The sequence below is a fragment of the Oncorhynchus mykiss genome, chromosome Y (genome assembly GCF_013265735.2).
Source record: "Oncorhynchus mykiss isolate Arlee chromosome Y, USDA_OmykA_1.1, whole genome shotgun sequence".
Taxonomy (NCBI): Eukaryota; Metazoa; Chordata; class Actinopteri; order Salmoniformes; family Salmonidae; genus Oncorhynchus; species Oncorhynchus mykiss.
This window is the reverse complement of record NC_048593.1, coordinates 8,027,969-8,044,837: the sequence shown is the minus strand read 5'-3', so window position 1 is coordinate 8,044,837 and position 16,869 is coordinate 8,027,969. Positions and strand designations below refer to the sequence as shown.

The window sequence follows — 16,869 nt, the reverse complement described above, 5'->3', positions numbered from 1 at the left end:
ATCGTCATTGCATGCGATCATCATTCTCAAAGCCGCTGTTAACTTCTAAGATCACTTTAGCAACGCCCCTAAAAACCCGATTCAACTGCGACACAAACATTCAAATAGGTATATAATGTAATGACACATTATATAAACTCTTTATAGTGTTTTATTTACATTTTAGAGGCGATAAGGTGATAAGTTGGACAGATCGAGTGAAAAAAAGCAATTTTCTCACACAACATCTCTCCTTCTCACTATCACGCATTAGTTTCGCTTCCCCACCTGCCCTTTTTAAAAAGACCCGACGAGGCTCATTGTCTTCTTGAATTATGCAGAAACGGGCAGCGTTTAGGTCATGTAATTGATTCTGTTTGAAAGGGGAGAAATTGTGCTTTACAATGGTATTGACATTACAGTTGATCTGGAATTATTACGTGGGGCGCTAAAATAAGGGCAATTGTACGGACCAAGGCGATGTACGAGTTTACGTTACCTGCTTCATTCATGACGATAAAACTAAGTGGAACAAGCTAGCTAGCTAGCCGAGTTGCTAGCTTATATTAACCAGTAATTCAAAATACGCCTAAACGTTTTAAAACATAAGCTGTTACCTCGAGGCTTGTTAGGGGGTAAAAACATTTTGCTGAAGGAAAGGCAATTTTGTTATTTGTTAGCTAGCTAACTTAGGCTACCAGTTAGCTTTCACCCCCCTATCAAGTCTAGCTAGCCCTACTGGCTGCTGGCTAAATTAGCTAGCTAACATTCTTGATTCTAGTTACTAAGTTAAATAAAACCTCTCAAATTAGCTTCTCACTTTAGTGTTAACTTCTTTTAGGTATTTTCCGAACAGCTTCTCACTTCTTTGTGTCTCCAGTTGTCAGTTCGACCACACACTGTTTACACACTCATTTGTGGTGCTCAAATTCTAAAATACGTGATTCTTGTTGCAAGGCGATCACCTTTATGCAGAGGGAATACAAAAATTATAGCTAGTGTCTGAAAGAATGATATGGGTTGGATATTTGTCATATTATTGAGTATGTCCTTAAATAAGCATCAGAAATTGTCCTTATTTAGCATATCAAAAAGTGTATCAAGATCCTGATATGGACATCAGTCAAGAGCATATGCATTGTATGTGCGGAGAAAATATACTGTGTATGCTTACTGTCAGTATTTGTCATCATATAGACAAAATAAGATGTCCACATACATAGTCCTACCTAAGGATATCTATTGAGTCAATATCCGGCCATATATCCAGAGGGAATCCAAAAAAGATTTGTGCATGAAAGGAAAATATGGATTTCATATTTGTCAAATTATTGAGCATGTGCTGAAAGTCTCAAGAAATGCATCAGAAACCGTCCTTATTTTCAGCATATCAAAAGGCATATCTAGATCTGGATATGGACCTCAGCCAAGAGAAGCATATCTGGAATGTGCTGAGAAATGTGCTGAGAAAACACAGATCTGCTGATGCACACAGTATTTGGCAACATGAAGAGAGAGAAAAACATGTCACATATCTCAGGATATTAAATGAGTCCATATCCGACCATAGGAAATGTCCATGTGTGATATTCAGAGTAATCCCAGTATCATAAAAGACAAATCTGGATTCAGAATTTGTCAGGATATGGTGCATATTCACAAAACTCAAAATATGCATTGCAAATGGTCTATTTTCTCTAGAATATCAAAAAGGTGTCGTGATATGGACCCTTTTCGCCCAGTGGGTGGGAGTCAGGGTGTCCCAGGGCTGCCGAAGGGTAACCTGGCTGATCCTGATTCATCTCTCTGGCTCTGTTGTTCACCTGTCATACATCAGCTGATTAAAGAGCACACTGATCTATGAACAGACAGATTGTGTAACAAACAGCCAGTTCACCTGCCATAGCAGGCAGGCGGTCAGTCAGTCAGAGACCCCAAGGGTCTGATTCAACTACATACCAAACCTTTTTAGTACATTATTGTCACAATTGTGCTGCTTTGCTGCATGTTCTGACCATATTGTAAGATTTATTGGATGTCAGTCCAGTAACATTGGCCATCTTGCCTGCATCTGTTCCACCCCCCACCCCCCCCCTCATCTCTTTTTACCACTTAAACTTTTTATTGTTATGTCTATATTTATTCCACACATCCCACTTCACATTCCTTAGTAAAAATAAGTATGAGTATCAGCATCCTCACCTCAGGCCCAGCTAATGTGGGCCAAGTGCTGGTTGAGGTGCGGGGTTGGAGAGGGCAGACAGAGAGGGAGGAGGGTGGATAGAATGGGAGGGGATGGAACATTTGGTTTCTATAAACCAAACCATTATCTTTCTCTCTCCTCTCTCTCTAAAAATATACGGGCTTGATCCGAATGGCCAGAGGGGGAAATTAAGTCAAAGATGAAGGGGTCACGAGCAGGGCAATGTTATTGGTACAGAATAAAACAAGACAAGAACATTACCTTTTAATATTAAAGTAACAAAACAGAAATGTGACCCAATCTTTCTCCAAAACATGAACAGGAGGATAAACCCTAAGATATCAAAGTGAAGAGTCAAAAACATCAAACGCGATTCCCCTTGCCCACAATAGTCTTGTTATGTCTGACTCAATAGCACATCTTTGTTAATGTGTCCTCAGTCATAATGGTCTCAGGTAGGACTTGAATGGGTCTCAAATACACACACACACACACACACACACACACACACACACACACACACTCTAGTGCCGTCATCTATCATTGAGTTTCAACAAACCTAAAGTTTGAAGAGGGCCAACATAGTAAACATCTGGTCATTTGGAGTCAGACTAAGGTCAGTGTGGTTTCAGTTTTGTAAAGGGCTGCTCTACTCTGTCTGGTTTGAATGATTCCCCTGGTTTCCTTCTTCCTGTGTTCTGTGCTGTGGTGTGACAGACAACCAGAACAACCCTCATTTCACTCATTTACGCACGCACGCACGCACGCACGCACGCACGCACACGCACACACACACACACACACACACACACACACACACACACACACACACACACACACACACACACACACACACATACACACACACATTCTCTCCCTCCCTCTCTCTCTCTCTCTCTGCGGTGGTGTGACCGACAACCAGGGACACGAGACTGTGGTAGACCACCACTAGACCATCCCAGGAGGCGCTAGAGTGGGAGAGGATCGTCACTGTTGTGGTTGGTGCAGTGACAGAAGGGAGGGAGGTGGACGTCGTTGGTGGCATGGCCCTGAAGAGGAAGGGACACTGGACACTCTGGCATCAGGTTCCAGTCTTGTCTCTGCATCTGCTCTCATTCTGTTGATTGATGACGGGCCACCCCACCTCTCAACAGCAGTGACAAAGATGAGATGAGTGTCACACAGATGTATACACATGCTGAAACACACACATGCATATCTACTCACACATACTGTACACATGCATATACAATTTGTATAGAGGCATATACATGTTTTGCACAGGTAGTTGGATGTACGTCCCCAACATACACAAATACAGGATTTTGTGTTACATACACTGAGTACAAAACATTAGTCAAATCAAATTCAACTTTATTTGCCACATGCGCCGAATACAACAAGTGTAGACTTTACAGTGAAATGGTCAATGGGGGGGGTCAATGTAAATTGTTCGGTGACGATTTTCATGAATTGTTCAGCAGTCTAATGGCTTGGGGGTAGAAGCTGTTGAGACTTTTGGTCCTAGACTTCGCGCTCCGCTACCGCTTGCTGTGCGGTAGCAGAGTAAACAGTCTATATGGTCAGACCATATACCACTGAGTGCCACAGGGCACACAGGACTATGGTGGTCTGCTTGAAACATGTAGGTATTACAGACTCGGTCAGGGAGAGGTTGAAAATGTCAGTGAAGACACTTGACAGTTGGTCCGCGCATGCTTTGAGTACACATCCTGGTAATCCGTCTGGACCAGCGGCTTTGTGAATGTTGACCTGTTTAAGGGAAAATGCAGCGCGGCAAATTCAAATAAATTGATATACTGTATCCACTGGTCGGGGGCCAAACTTGGAAGAATATTCTCTGATTTTGATCCTACCTGTGTCAGATGTAAGGTGGAACCAGCCACATTGTTGCATATGTTTTGGGGCTGTCATAAACTGTCAGGTTTCTGGGAATTCATATTTAAATGTTTCTCTGATATATATGACACTGTTATAGATCCGTCTCCCCTTACAGCCCTTACAGCCTGGACTCTCTGGGCTTTCCTCTGACACCACCTATTATATAGGTCCTGGATGGCAGGAAGCTTGGCCCCAGTGATGTACTGGGCCATTCGCACTACCCTCTGTAGCACTTTACGGTCAGATGCCGAGCAGTTGCCATACCAGACGGTGATGCAACCGGTCAGGATGCTCTCGATGGTGCAGCTGTAGAACCTTTTGAGGATCTGGGGGTCTATGCCAAATCTTCAGTCTCCTGAGGGGGAAAGGTTTTGTCGTGCCCTCTTCACAACTGTCTTGATATGTTTGGACCATGATAGTTTGTTGGTGATGTGGACAGCAAGGAACTTGAAACTCTCGATCCGCTCCACTACAGCCCCGTAGATGTTAATGAGGGCCTGTTCGGCCCGCCTTTTCCTGTAGTCCACGATCAGCTCCTTTGTCTTGCTCACATTGAGGGAGAGGTTGTTGACCTGGCACGACACTGCCAGTTCTCTGTCCTCCTCCCTTTAGGCCGTCTCATCGTTCTCTGTGATCAGGCTATGTCGTCAGCAAACCTAATGATGGTGTTGGAGTTGTGTTGGGCCACGCAGTTGTGGGTGAACAGGGAATACAGGAGGGGACTAAGTACACACCCCTGAGGGGCCCCAGTGTTAAGCATCAACGTGACAACGTGTTGTTGCCTACTCTTACCACCTGGGAGCGGCCCATCAGGAAGTCCAGGATCCAGTTGCAGAGGGAGGTGTTTAGTCCCAGAGTCCATAGCTGAATGATGAGCTTCGTGGGCACTATGGTGTTGAACGCTGAGCTGTAGCCGATGAACAGCATTCTCATATAGGTGTTCCTTTTGTCCAGGTGGGAAAGGGCAGTGTTGATGTGAGCCATGACCAGCCTTTCAAAGCATGGCTACCGACGTGAGTGCCACAGGGCGGTAATCAGTTAGGCAGGTTACGTTCGCTTCCTTGGGCACAGGGATTATGGTGGTCTGCTTGAAACATGTAGGTATTACAGACTCGGTCAGGGAGAGGTAGAAAATGTCAGTGAAGACACTTGACAGTTGGTCCGCGCATACTTTGAGTACACATCCTGGTAATCCGTCTGGACCAGCGGCTTTGTGAATGTTGACCTGTTTAACTTCTTATGGTATAGTGGACGCTTGCGTCCCACTTGGCCAAAAAACAGGGAAAATGCAGCGCCGCAAATTCAAATAAATTGATATAAAAATCTAACTTTCATTAAATCACACATACTCAATTACAGCTACACTCGTTGGGAATCCAGCCAACATGTCCGATTTTAAAAAGGCTTTTCGGCGAAAGCAGAAGAAGCTATTATCTGATCATAGCACAACAGTAAACAAAGAGGGTAGCATATTTCAACCCTGCAGGCGCAACACAAAACGCAGAAATAAAATGTAAAACATGCCTTACCTTTGATGAGCTTCTTTTGTTGGCACTCCAATATGTCCCATAAACATCACAATGGGTCCTTTTGTTTGATTAATTCCGTCCATACATATCCAAAATGTCAATTTATTTGACGCGTTTGATCCAGAAAAAAACAGCTTCCAAAATATTTCAAAAGTTGCCTATAAACTTTGCCAAAATATTTCAAACTACTTTTGTAATACAACTCTAGGCATTTTTAATCGTTAATAATCGATCAAATTGAAGACGGGTCTATATGTTTTCAATAGAGGAAACTAACACTACTTTTCAAGTCTTGGCCAATTCTCAACAGCGTTACCCTTTTCCAGGATGGCCCTACTTCTTCATTGCACAAATGAATAACCTCAACCAAATTCCAAAGACTGGTGACATCCAGTGGAAGCGGTAGGAACTGAAAACAAGTTCCTAAGAAATATCGTTTGCCAATGAGATCTCAGTCAACAGACAGAGACCTCAAAAAAAAAAAGAAATCTGAACGGTTATTCCTCAAGGTTTTGCATGCTCCATTAAGTTCTGTTATACTCACAGACATGATTCAAACAGTTCTAGAAACTTCAGAGTGTTTTCTATCCAAATATATTAATAATATGCATATCTTATATTATTGGCATGAGTAGCAGGAAGTTGAAATTGGGCACGCTATTTATTCAAAAGTGAAAATGCTGCCCCGTATAGGTTTTGTTCACATTGGCTACCAAGAGCGTTATCACACAGTCATCCAGAACAGCTGGTGCTCTCCTACATGCTTCAGTGTTGTTTGCCTCGAAGCAAGCATAAAAGGCTCATCTCATCTCAAATGATGAACTTTATCGAAAAAAACACATTTATTTAATGCTATTTCTGACTAATGTTGACTACACAATATGGCGGATATCTTTTTGGCTGCTTTGTTGTCTGAACGCTGTACTCAGATTATTGCATGGTTTGCTTTGTCCGTAACGTTGTTTTAAAAATCTGACACAGCGGTTGCATTAAGGAGAAGTACATCTCTAATTGCATGTATAACACTTGTATTTTCAGCAACATTTCTGAATAGTATTTCTGTAAATTTATGTCACTCTCTGCACAATCGCCACATGTTTTAGAACTACTGAACGTAACGCACCAATGTAAAATGAGATTTTTGATATAAATATGCACTTTAGCGAACAAAACATACATGTATTGTGTAACATGAAGTCCTATGAGTGTCATCTGATGAAGATCATCAAAGGTTAGTGATTCATTATATCTCTATTTGTGCTTTTTTATGACTCCTCTCTTTGGCTGGAAAAATGGCTGTGTATTTCTGTGAATTGGTGGTGACCTAACATAATCGTTTGTGGTGCTTTCGCTGTAAAGCCTATATGAAATCAGACACTGTGGCTGGATTAACGATAATTTTATCTTTAAAATGGTGTAAAATACTTGAGGAATTTTAATTATGAGATTTTTGTTGTTTTTAATTTGGCGCCCTGCACTTTCTTTCTTTTTTTTTTACTCTGTTTATTAAGTTTTGAACATACACACACACACACAGACAAGACAAAGCAATATAAATAATATACTCAACTAGAAAAAAAATACAAATAAAAATACAAATAAAAAAATTGTTTTAAAGATACCATACTTTAGACAAGTTAAACACACCAGGCAGAAGGCTACAGAGGTTAAAGAGCAATCTATAGTACAGGGACAGAGCAAACACCTCACTATTGTTCCTGTAAACAGTCATGGGATAAGGGTGGAGAAATGCAACCACTCACAGAGAGTCATGGCCACAGACCGACCATCCACTGGACAAAAAAAAAGTTTACAATGCTTTAAAATAAAAAAATAAAATGATTATTCATGTAGGCGTGAACTAAATGTAAAAATAACTGGGAAAAACAAGCTCACACTTCAGTCTCTGCCTGGGCAAGATGAACAAGGCATCTGCGGACCACAATCAATAAGCACATGGACCTTAATGCCCCCCCCCAGCAAAAACACAGAGAGAAGCCTCCAACCCTTAAGTCACAGACTTATTTTAGTATTAATTGGAATGCCATCAGAGGATGGACTGTTTAAAGTAAGACCGGAATGGAGCCCAAGCCTCATCAAACAATTTGGGGTTCCCACGTGAATTTAATTTTAAAAAATTCTAGTTTCAGAGAGCACAACACATCCCTCACCCAATATTTATAAGATGGGGGAGCTGCCATCTTCCAGCTCTGTAGTATTAGCCGTCTAGCTAAAAGAGTTGTATAAGCAACAGTGTCCGACTGGATTCTTGATAGGGGAGTACCCATGGGCAGTACTCCAAAAAGGGCTGTAAGGGGAGACGGATCTATAACAGTGTCATATATATCAGAGAAACATTTAAATATTAATTCCCAGAAACCTGACAGTTTATGACAGCCCCAAAACATATGCAACAGTGTGGCTGGTTCCACCTTACATCTGACACAGGTAGGATCAAAATCAGAGAATATTCTTCCAAGTTTGGCCCCCGACCAGTGGATACAGTGAACCACCTTGAATTGAATGAGGCTGTGTCTAGTGCTAAAAGAGGACGAGTGCACCCTGTGCAGCACAGATTCCCAGGCGTCTTCCCCAAGTTCCTCCCCCAAATCCTTTTCCCATCGAGTCTTTAAAGGCACCGAAGAAGGGTTCTGTAAGTCATGAATGATTGCATATACATCTGAAATTGCGCCCCTAGGAAGCTTGTTCAGCTCCAAGATTCTCTCTATAGCTGTATTCGCAGGCCTATTGGGAAATCCAGGTGTGTTAGCCCTGACAAAGTTTCTAGTCTGGAGATAGCGGAAAAAGTGGGATTGGGGGAGATTGAACTTTTCCTGCAGCTGAGAAAAAGAGGCAAATGTATCATCAAAGAATAATTGGGCTAGCGAGGAAAGGCCTAGTGAGTGCCAAATGCCAAAAGCCCCATCATTCAAAGATGGAGGAAATAAAATGTTCTGATTGATTGGGCCTGATAGAGAAAAGCCTCGGAGGCTAAAGGCTAAACGGAACTGATTCCAAATTTTAAGAGAGTGCTTTACAATTGGGTTGGCACACCTTTTGCCTAGGGACACTGGGAGAGACGAGCACAGCACAGAGGAAAGTGCTGCAGGTTTACACGGTTCAGACTCCATCTGGACCCAGAGTGGTCTAGGGCCAGTAGGATCAGTCTGCAGCCAGTACAGAACAGCTCTGAAATTTGCAGCCCAGTAGTATGTCTGAAAATTTGGTAGAGCTAAACCCCCCAATGACCTAGGCTTCTGTAAATGTTTTCTACCAATCCGTGGTACCTTGCCATCCCAAATAAAATGCATGAATGTTTGATCCAGTGAAATAAAAAAAGATTTTGGAATAAAAATGGGTAAACATTTAAATAAATATAACAATTTGGGCAACACATTCATTTTAATGACATTAATCCTTCCGACAAGAGAAAGGGGTAGCAAATTCCAAAAAGTAAAAGATTGTTTCAATCTGTCTGCTAGAGCAACACAGTTTTCCTGAAACAAATTTGAATATTTCCTTGTCACTTTTACTCCCAAGTAAGTGAATTGATCCCGGACAATCCTAAACTGATAACTTGTGAAAGAGCACTTTAAAGCAGCCTTGTTTACCGGAAAAAGCTCACTCTTGCCTAGATTCAGCTTGTACCCTGAGATTGATCCAAACTTTTTAAGAACAGATAGCGCACGTGGCAATGAGGTATCGGGGTTGGAGATAAACAAAAGGAGGTCGTCAGCATATAGCGAGACTTTCTGATCCCAGCCCGCCCTGATTATGCCTTGAATGGCATCATTAGAGCGTAGTGCAATGGCGAGAGGCTCGATTGCCAAAACAAACAACAAGGGGGAGAGTGGGCAACCCTGTCTGGATCCGCGGTGCAAGGGAAAATAGTCAGAGGACAAGTTATTAGTCCGTACCGAAGCCATGGGGGAAAAATAAAGAATCTTTATCCACGCAATGAATTTGGGGCCAAAGCCAAATCTATAAAGGGCAGCTGTTAGGTAATCCCACTCAACGCGGTCAAACGCTTTTTCGGCATCAAGTGAGACCACCACCTCCGGGTCCTCCGACGCTGGGGAGTACAGTATATTCATAAGGCACCTGATATTGAAAAATAAATGTCTATTTCTCACAAAGCCAGTCTGGTCAGAGTGTATTACTTGGTGCAGCAAGCCTTCCATACAGATGGCTAAACGCTTAGCTAGGATTTTGTAATCACAGTTTAAAAGCGAGATTGGGCGATAGGATCCACATTCCAGGGGGTCTTTGTTTTTCTTTAGTAGTAATGAAATTGAAGCCTGATAAAGACTAGGCGGTAGCTTTGAAGTATTGAGGCACTCTGCAAATAGTCGAGACAAGAATGGGCAAAGCAGACCAGAAAACGTCCTGTAAAATTTGGTTGGAAAGCCGTCCGGACCCGGTGATTTACCACTTTTCATTGCGGACACTGCTGTTGCAATCTCCTCAAGCGTAAATTCTTCTTCTAGACAGTCATGGGAGTCTGTATCAATTGAAGGCATATTCAAGCCATTAAAGAAGGAGTCAATCAACAAGGGTTCTTGAGGGGATTCAGAGGTGTATAGCGCAGAGTAAAATTGTTTAAATTAATCATTGATCTCATTATGTATAACTGTGGTGGCACCAGACGGGGTCCTTATTTGTGGGATTAAACGTGAGGCCTCAGATTTACGGATCTGATGCGCAAGGAGTTTACTGGCCTTGTCGCCTTGTTCATAGACTTTGTATCGAGCTCGCAAGAGTAACTGTTCAGCTTGCCTGGTAGAAAGCTCATCAAATTCAGATTGGAGTAGTTGGCGCTCTTTATGCAGATCAGAGGAAGGATCCGTAGCATACTTCTCATCCAATGTGGCTATGGACTCGCTCAGGTCCCGAAGTCGCTGGGAGCGAACTCTGTTTTGGTTGGCTGTATAAGAAATAATTTGGCCACGTAGGTATGCTTTGAGAGACTCCCATATTGTAGAGCAGGACATACCTGGTGTTGAATTAGTTTCTAGGAATAAGGTAATTTCAGAAGAAATGAAATTGACAAACTCCTTATCTGAGAGTAAAATGGGGTTGAGACGCCATTGATAACACCTAGGAGGTCGCTGGGGAGACTCTAGTTCAAGCACTAATGGTGAATGGTCAGAGATAACAATACTCTCGTAAGTACACTGCCGAAGGTTAGGCAGATTTTTTTGTCCAAAAATAAGTAATCAATCCGGGAGCATGTTTGATGAACATGAGAATAAAAGGAATACTGTCTATCTGTAGGATGTATGAAACGCCAGGCCTCAAACATAGCATATTTCTGAAGAAAGGATTGAATAAGTAGGGCACATTTAGATGGGCCTGTATTTGTTTGTGAGGACTTGTCAAGAACTGGGGACATTTTACAGTTGAAATCCCCCCCTAAAATCAACAAATGAGAATCTAAATTGGGAATAGCAGACAGAAAGGAAGAAATGAAACTTGTGTCATCCCAATTGGGAGCATAAACACTAGCCAAAACAAGAGGGGTAGAAAACAGTTCACTGGTTACTATGACGTATCGTCCCTTAGGATCAGCAATAACCTCAGAAGCTACAAAGGGAGTAGCTTTATCAACCAGAATAGCAGCACCTCTTGATTTACTATGAAAGTTCGAGTGGAACACTTGACCAACCCAGTCCTTACACATCCTAAAATGCTCACCAGTCCTCAAGTGAGTCTCTTGTAGAAATGCAATATTTGCATTCAAACCCTTTAAGTGTGTCAACACCTTCTTACGCTTCACCGGGTTGTTAACCCCTTTGGTATTCCAAGAAACTTTTTTATTTTTTTTTATTTCACCTTTATTTAACCAGGTAGGCTAGTTGAGAACAAGTTCTCATTTGCAACTGCGACCTGGCCAAGATAAGGCATAGCAGTGTGAACAGACAACACAGAGTTACACATGGAGTAAACAATTAACAAGTCAATAACACAGTAGAAAAAAGGGGAGTCTATATATACATTGTGTGCAAAAGGCATGAGAAGGTAGGCAAATAATTACAATTATGCAGATTAACACTGGAGTGATAAATGATCAGATGGTTATGTACAGGTAGAGATTGGTGTGCAAAAGAGCAGAAAAATAAAAATAAATAAATAAAAACAGTATGGGGATGAGGTAGGTGAAAATGGGTGGGCTATTTACCAATAGACTATGTACAGCTGCAGCGATCGGTTAGCTGCTCGGATAGCAGATGTTTGAAGTTGGTGAGGGAGATAAAAGTCTCCAACTTCAGCGATTTTTGCAATTCGTTCCAGTCACAGGCAGCAGAGAACTGGAACGAAAGGCGGCCAAATGAGGTGTTGGCTTTAGGGATGATCAGTGAGATACACCTGCTGGAGCGCGTGCTACGGATGGGTGTTGCCATCGTAACCAGTGAACTGAGATAAGGCGGAGCTTTACCTAGCATGGACTTGTAGATGACCTGGAGCCAGTGGGTCTGGCGACGAATATGTAGCGAGGGCCAGCCGACTAGAGCATACAAGTCGCAGTGGTGGGTGGTATAAGGTGCTTTAGTGACAAAACGGATGGCACTGTGATAAACTGCATCCAGTTTGCTGAGTAGAGTGTTGGAAGCAATTTTGTAGATGACGTCGCCGAAGTCGAGGATCGGTAGGATAGTCAGTTTTACTAGGGTAAGTTTGGCGGCGTGAGTGAAGGAGGCTTTGTTGCGGAATAGAAAGCCGACTCTTGATTTGATTTTCGATTGGAGATGTTTGATATGGGTCTGGAAGGAGAGTTTAGAGTCTAGCCAGACACCTAGGTACTTATAGATGTCCACATATTCAAGGTCGGAACCATCCAGGGTGGTGATGCTGGTCAGGCGTGCGGGTGCAGGCAGCGAACGGTTGAAAAGCATGCATTTGGTTTTACTAGCGTTTAAGAGCAGTTGGAGGCCACGGAAGGAGTGCTGTATGGCATTGAAGCTCGTTTGGAGGTTAGATAGCACAGTGTCCAAGGACGGGCCGGAAGTATATAGAATGGTGTCGTCTGCGTAGAGGTGGATCAGGGAATCGCCCGCAGCATGAGAAACATCATTGATATATACAGAGAAAAGAGTCGGCCCGAGAATTGAACCCTGTGGCACCCCCATAGAGACTGCCAGAGGACCGGACAGCATGCCCTCTGATTTGACACACTGAACTCTGTCTGCAAAGTAATTGGTGAACCAGGCAAGGCAGTCATCCGAAAAACCGAGGCTACTGAGTCTGCCGATAAGAATACGGTGATTGACAGAGTCGAAAGCCTTGGCAAGGTCTATGAAGACGGCTGCACAGTACTGTCTTTTATCGATGGCGGTTATGATATCGTTTAGTACCTTGAGCGTGGCTGAGGTACACCCGTGACCGGCTCGGAAACCAGATTGCACAGCGGAGAAGGTACGGTGGGATTCAAGATGGTCAGTGACCTGTTTGTTGACTTGGCTTTCGAAGACCTTAGATAGGCAGGGCAGGATGGATATAGGTCTGTAACAGTTTGGGTCCAGGGTGTCGCCCCCTTTGAAGAGGGGGATGACTGCGGCAGCTTTCCAATCCTTGGGGATTTCAGACGATATGAAAGAGAGGTTGAACAGGCTGGTAATAGGGGTTGCGACAATGGCGGCGGATAGTTTCAGAAATAGAGGGTCCAGATTGTCCAGCCCAGCTGATTTGTACGGGTCCAGGTTTTGCAGCTCTTTCAGGACATCTGCTATCTGGATTTGGGTAAAGGAGAACCTGGAGAGGCTTGGGCGAGTAGCTGCGGGGGGGGGGGGGCTGTTGTCCGAGGTTGGAGTAGCCAGGCGGAAGGCATGGCCAGCCGTTGAGAAATGCTTGTTGAAGTTTTCGATAATCATGGATTTATCGGTGGTGACCATGTTACCTAGTCTCAGTGCAGTGGGCAGCTGGGAGGAGGTGCTCTTGTTCTCCATGGACTTCACAGTGTCCCAGAACTTTTTGGAGTTGGAGCTACAGGATGCAAACTTCTGCCTGAAGAAGTTGGCTTTAGCTTTCCTGACTGACTGTGTGTATTGGTTCCTGACTTCCCTGAACAGTTGCATATCGCGGGGACTATTCGATGTTAGCGCAGTCCGCCACAGGATGTTTTTGTGCTGGTCGAGGGCAGTCAGGTCTGGAGTGAACCAGGGGCTATATCTGTTCTTAGTTCTGCATTTTTTGAACGGAGCATGCTTATCTAAAATGGTGAGGAAGTTACTTTTAAAGAAAGACCAGGCATCCTCAACTGACGGGATGAGGTCAATGTCCTTCCAGGATACCCGGGCCAGGTCGATTAGAAAGGCCTGCTCACAGAAGTGTTTTAGGGAGCGTTTGACAGTGATGAGGGGTGGTCGTTTGACTGCGGCTCCGTAGCGGATACAGGCAATGAGGCAGTGATCGCTGAGATCCTGGTTGTAGACAGCGGAGGTGTATTTGGAGGGCCAGTTGGTCAGGATGACGTCAATGAGGGTGCCCTTGTTTACAGAGTTAGGGTTGTACCTGGTGGGTTCCTTGATGATTTGAGTGAGATTGAGGGCATCTAGCTTAGATTGTAGGACTGCCGGGGTGTTAAGCATATCCCAGTTTAGGTCACCTAACAGAACAAACTCTGAAGCTAGATGGGGGGCGATCAATTCACAAATGGTGTCCAGGGCACAGCTGGGAGCTGAGGGGGGTCGGTAGCAGGCGGCAACAGTGAGAGACTTATTTCTGGAGAGAGTAATTTTCAAAATTAGTAGTTCGAACTGTTTGGGTATGGACCTGGAAAGTATGACATTACTTTGCAGGCTATCTCTGCAGTAGACTGCAACTCCTCCCCCTTTGGCAGTTCTATCTTGACGGAAGATGTTATAGTTGGGTATGGAAATCTCAGAATTTTTGGTGGCCTTCCTGAGCCAGGATTCAGACACGGCAAGGACATCAGGGTTAGCAGAGTGTGCTAGAGCAGTGAGTAAGACACACTTAGGGAGGAGGCTTCTGATGTTGACGTGCATGAAACCAAGGCTTTTTCGATCACAGAAGTCAACAAATGAGGGTGCCTGGGGACATGCAGGGCCTGGGTTTACCTCCACATCACCCGCGGAACAGAGAAGGAGTAGTATGAGGGTGCGGCTGAAGGCTATCAAAACTGGTCGCCTAGGGCGTTGGGGACAGAGAATAAGAGGAGCAGGTTTCTGGGCATGGTAGAATATATTCAGGGCATAATGCGCAAACAGGGGTATGGTGGGGTGCGGGTACAGCGGAGGTAAGCCCAGGCACTGGGTGATGATGAGAGAGGTTGTATCTCTGGACATGCTGGTTGTAATGGGTGAGGTCACCGCATGTGTGGGGGGTGGGACAAAGGAGGTATCAGGGGTATAAAGAGTGGAACTAGGGGCTCCATTGTAAACTAAAACAATGATAACTAACCTGCACAACAGTATACAAGGCATATTGACATTTGAGAGAGACATACAGCAAGGCATACAGTAATCACAGGTGTTGAATTGGGAGAGCTAGCTAAAACAGTAGGTGAGACAACAACAGCTAATCAGCTAGCACAACAACAGCAGGTAGAATGGCGATAGATTAGGCAGAGAGGGTCGGATTAACTACACACAGAGCCTAAGTGCGGCTGGGGCCGACAGATAAAACATAAACAAGCAGAATGGATTACCGTGAATTAATGGACAGTCCAGCCTGCATCAGCTATGTAGCCAAGTGATCAGTGTCCAAGGGGCAGCGGTGGATGGGGCAGGGAAGCTGGACTGGCGAGTGTTATCCAGGTTAGAAAACTAACAATGACTAAATAGCTTGTAGCCAGTTAGCTGGTTAGCTTCTGAAGGTTCTTGAGTGTGTTCTAAAAATGTAAAGATAATAGCGGTTCCGTATCACATTGGGTGAGGCAGGTTACCGGAAGGTATAAACAAATTAAAAATCGAAAAGGGATAGAAAGTAAATATGGGTTCAGTGAGTGTTTGGGACACGGCGATTCAGATGGTTAGCAGGCCTGTGCTAACAAGCTAACAGTTAGTAGACGGTGCTAAACACGGTAGCAGTTAGCGGACCGGGCTAAACAAGCTAGCAGTTAGCAGGCCGAATTTGCAAGCAAGGAGATAGCAAGGGCTAGAGAGTTAGCCTTTGGGGACGTCGCGATGGGGGGAGTCTGTTTATTCCTCTTCATGCGGTGACATCAATGGACCGGTCGTGGGTCTGGATATTGTAGCCCAGGAGCTCAAAATGTTCCGTTTGCGATGGGAATCCGGGGGTGAAAAATAAAATAAAATAATAGATAGGTCCGTTATGCTCTGGTTAGAGTCGCGTTGTTCGAACTGGCGAGAGCTTTCCGAGCTAAAGGTTAGCTGATGACCGGTTAGCTGACCGGTTAGCTGAAGACCGCTAGCAATGTTTTGCTGAAGCTGGTAGTTAGTTGGCTAGTTGGCTAGCTTCAGTTGAGGGGTTCCAGATCCGAAGTAAATATAAATACTTTAGGAAAAAAGCTACGTTGGGTGAGGCGGGTTGCAGGAGAGTATTTAGAAGAAGTTGAGGTTCAGCAAAAAGTTTTAAAGATATGTGAAGAAAAAAACGAAAACGAAACGAAAACAAACGATATATACAAGGAACACGACAACACGTCCTACTGCTACGCCATCTTGGACACACTTGATCGTATTATTTCAGCCCCTCTGGGCATTCCCGTTATTCAACCCTGTCATCAGAGCATAGAATGGAAAAGCAATGAGCGCCCAAAACCCCCAGAGTAACTTGTCTCAGAGTAATAATGTACGGTGGTAAATGTTTGGAAAAAGTACAGAAAAAAAAATAAATAAAAAAAAGACAGAATGACAACATTTGAACTGAACAATTCAACCTGCCCCCCCCCCCATCCCAGACAATACCTCCCCAAACGAGGTACAAGCCTAAATAGAACATGTTCTCTTCGCACAGTATGTCTGTGAGAGTGCGGTCTTAAACCTAAACCCACAGTCCCGCTCTTTAAAGTTGCGTTTTGTTAGTGGATCAAGCAGCAAAAATAAAGATTTGTATGTATTTTTTCAAATAAAAAAAAGGCGAATCCCTTGTGCAAACGGAATGACAAAAGCACCACTTGTAGATGTATATAATTGTATTCACCCGTCTTATAACAGGCATTGAGAGAGAAAATAAATAAAATGTATAAAGGCTCTCAGCCAAAAATCTAATTTGAAGTAAGGAAATCGTAGTAAGACAATCAAAAAAAATAGTAATTATAATAGTAGTCTAGTTGAA

At 43.7% G+C, this 16,869-nt stretch overlaps 1 long non-coding RNA gene across 1 annotated transcript; it reads right to left on the bottom strand.

Moving 5' to 3' along the window:
• Positions 1–10,915: 10,915 nt before the first annotated feature.
• Positions 10,916–16,390, bottom strand: LOC118945305. Its single transcript, XR_005040428.1, has 3 exons — positions 16,262–16,390; positions 12,928–12,930; positions 10,916–11,421 (listed from the first exon to the last, which is right to left on the bottom strand). It is a non-coding gene; the product is annotated as an uncharacterized LOC118945305 (long non-coding RNA).
• Between the last annotated feature and the right edge of the window lie 479 nt (positions 16,391–16,869).